We start from the raw sequence: 4,050 nt of genomic DNA, 5'->3' as shown, positions 1-4,050 counted from the left end.
ATCCCTGTGGGGCTTTTCTGGTCAGGAAGAGGAGGAGGCAGCAGACAAAGACAAATACAATTACTGAGAATCAAATCACCCACAAACACATGGTTTTCTCTCTGACCCCCATTTATTCTGCTGCTTTCTGACAGCAACACCTGGCCGTACTTCCTGCACCCAAGCTGATGGTAAAGGATTCACAAACGTGGTCATTAAGTGTAATTATAGGCAGACTCTATGGAGTGGGGAAACCATATCTTTTGATTGCATTGGCATCTGTCTTATAAACCATAGGTAAGAGAGTTCATGTGAAGATTTGAGCAATTTGGGTAATTAGCAGCTATTACATAAGGGAGCTTCCACACCTTTTAACATAATGTTTCAAGTGTCATATTTTATATTTTTGTGTTTGCAAACCTGCTTGCTGTGAATTGTTCATTGTGGGACAAATGAAGTAACTTGAACTGAATTAAGTCAGTTGCTGTTGTCTGAAAGTAACCTCCACTATATGAGCAGTGGTCAACACGAGTAAAGGCCAGGATGCCCTTGATATTGCAAGTTACAGGTAATACATCTTTCTAATATTAAAGAAAAGATGAGGTACTACACACTGTTTGAGAATCTTTTTCATGATGAAAATTAATGTGGTCAAATTGCAATTTTTGCAGTTTAGCGCCCCCCAGTGTCACAGTGTAATACCACTGTCGTGAGGACCCAAAACTAGCGTGTCGAAAACTTTGCTAACAGCCAAACATCAAGCAAGGTCAACAACACAAGACATGGCAGCCAGCTAATGTTACTGACTAGTCCAACAGCAAGTGCCTTTTAGCCTTTTATTTGACAAAGCTCTGTCCAGCTCGGTTCTGGGCCGACACCGACTCTGCATTTAGCTGTGCACCGGGCCTGTGATAGACTAGCTCTAACTCTGAGCTCACAGTTTGGGCAGCTCAGCTAACAAACTGAGGTAACATTAACTAACGTTAGCTATATTGTCCATCAGGAAAACACTTCCTCTGTACAAAGCAGAAAACATGTTCTCCATAAAATATGACCCAGTTTCACCAAAATAAGTGTAATGTGGAAAAACAAATGAGTTAAAAAAATAAAAACAGTTTGAAACCGAAGAATGACCTGACAGTAAAAACAAAAATTCAAAGTATGATAACATATCATTGTTTTACTTGTGTGATTTTGTTCAATGCCAATTACAAATACATACGTACATTAGCAGATTGATATCTGCATCATAAAGCTATTCACAGGTGACAGTGAGAACAACTGAAACTGCACTAAAGTAAAGGAATGAGAAAAGTGTGAGATTTGTGTCAGTGGCAGAAGGAAAAGCTGCTGAGAAATATGAATATGACACTATGGGAGCAGAGAATTTTGAATATAGTGAATAGAGCCACTGGGTGAAAAAATACAAAGGTCAAAGTGCAATGTAACATAAGATCTTGAGGTGAAACAGTCCCTCTCACATGTATGAAAGTATGCTCACCTGCCTCTGCCTCTTGGGCATTTTGACCTTTCAGCCTCTTGAATTACTGCTACCTTGGACCAATAAACTGGTTCGTTTCCACAGTGCATTCACAGCCATTCCCATCGTTAACCATTCCATTTAAAGAACTGGCAGTACACAGTTTGATTATTGGCAAAGGAAACTATGAACAAGAACCACATTTCCTCTCTTTAGGTACTTTTATGAAGCCATAACTGTTGTTTGGACCATGATCAGAACACACACAAAAGAGCTAAGAGGCGTTGGGCCTGCTGAGCACCTTCAGTACCAGCGGAGGAAATGGGTGGATGTTTTGGAGTGGTTCCTGAGGGACGCTGCACTTCCAAGTCTGCTGCCATACATACATACATGATTGCCCTCGCTCCTTTGCTTTCTCTCTTGCTCCCTCTTCATACATGACCTTCCCCCAGCCCCCCAAATCAATGGGCCCTTTCACTGATCACTCTTCATAATGACCCACTGTTTGAGCCTACGGATATTTGGGGAGGTGGAAAAAGAGAGAGCTTTGAGCTGCAGCTTTTTCTGTCTTGCATTATTAGAGAAAGCTGCGTTGACATGAGTGTACTGCGAGAAGGAGTTTGATCATAATAGGTCAGATTGAGTCAAGGAAGCCCTGGACATATCCTGAGGAAGGTACAGCTGAGCCTTTGCGCTAACACACCCTATGAATGTGTGTATTGCAAGGGTATTGCTTTGAGACTTTTTTGTATAGCAACTTACTGTAGTTACTGTAGTTGTGTCTGCTTTGACAATAACCTGACAATGTCAGCAATTCTTGTGTGCACTCGGACAGAAAACAGTACCATTCTGAGAATGTTAGCCCATCTGGGTATTTTAGCACTGCGTACAATGCTCTGAGACTCTATTTTATTCAGTGTTGTGAGTCTAATTACTGGGTAATGTACAAAAGATTGTGCTGAGGTTTGACAGTCATGTTATTTGCTATAACCACAACTAAACCCATGTAAACCCAACTGCTAACGCTAAGTAGACTCTCCTGTTTTCCACAGTGTGGAACAAACAAAACACTAAGTGTGTAGATGCTGAAATTACTGAAAAGTACTGTTTAATGGGAGTCAATGGTGACGTTTGCTAGCTAGGATAACTAGCCTAGATTTCCAATGCCTCATTCAGTTCTCTTTGGCAAATGTTGACATGCCTGCTTCAAAGCTTGTCATAATGAGGTCGGTAGCACAACTTGTTTTGTGGGAAGTCATCATAAAAAAAGGCCAAAACACACCTATATGATACCTATATGGATACAGAGGTGGGGCTCTGTTCATTTTTATGGAAGCTGCTCAGTGCCACATGAAGCCAAAAAAGTTCAGCTTTCAGGTAAAAAATGGTTTGGCCCATAGAGCAAGCCGACTACAGGCTTCTGCCAGCAAAGCAAGGTCGAGCCGCTAGCTTACGGTTTAGCCATCCTCTCACTTGAATCGGGATAAAAGAGATTTTTCAAATGTTGTCAGAACGAATGGGTCAAAATGATAATGAAATGAGTCATGTTGTGGTCTTTTGGCCAGCGTGCATCATGTTCGGCTTGGCAGATACTGGACCAGTGCGCATCACGTGACAGATGGCATTACACAGTTTGTCCACTACGACAAATTGACACTTGTGCTGGGGTCATGGTTAATGCTAATGTTAATTTTCTACTTTTACAGTGAAATAAAAACTTCATCGCCATCAGGGTCCTCTGACATTGAGTTGAGATGTTGATGGCTTAAATTGCTAACTGTACAAATCATTATGTACGTATTGGGAGAAATAGAAATGTTCATAGCTATATAGGGCTATTAGCCTGCATGTTGCATGGAAATTGACAGCACACCTTCAGCCATGGATCTAACATGGGAAATGTTCACCCAGAGACCTGAAGTTTATACACTGTTTACACAAATCCAGTATGAATTCAAATTTCAGGTCATCTTTTAGGTAAGTCATAAAGTAAACAGTTACTTTAAAAAAACCTTTTTCACAATAGTGTTGAACAATACGTCTGTCTTTTCTGGCGCAGTCTAGCTGTGTGTGAGTGTGTGTGTGTTTCAACTTGTATTCATGAACATGTGGGTGTGTTTTGGCCTTTTTTATAATGACTGTACCCACAAAACAAGGTGTGCCACTGAACTCAGTATGACTGCAGAAAGAAAAAAAGCCGTGCAGCGGGCACGTTACTGTTTGCCAAACTGAACTGAACGAGGCATTGAACTTCAGAGAGCAAAGGTTCGGCCAGAGAGACAGTGGAGCTTCTCCAGTTTAACTACTAAATGGCATTTGGCAGAATGAGCCAAAGAGGCGTCATCATTGCACTTCAACAAAACCCCCTTTCTTCTCCAGGAAAGAGGACAGAGATTAGTGTGTTAACCTAGTCACACAGTGTGTTTGTGTAACCTTTTCGACCCTGCAGAATATGTAGAGTCTCTCTGTCTTTCAACATGCAAACACACAGAGGCTTTTCTGCTTTCCTCGCTTCATTCTTATTGTATAAAATCATTCCAAACCTGTGAGCATTTCTCTGCATATTTATGTTTGTGTGTGAGTGCGTGTGT

This window comes from Larimichthys crocea, chromosome XIII, assembly GCF_000972845.2.
Source record: "Larimichthys crocea isolate SSNF chromosome XIII, L_crocea_2.0, whole genome shotgun sequence".
Lineage (NCBI taxonomy): Eukaryota > Metazoa > Chordata > Actinopteri > Sciaenidae > Larimichthys > Larimichthys crocea.
The sequence above is the reverse complement of the archived record's forward strand: the minus strand, read 5'-3'. Positions refer to the sequence as shown.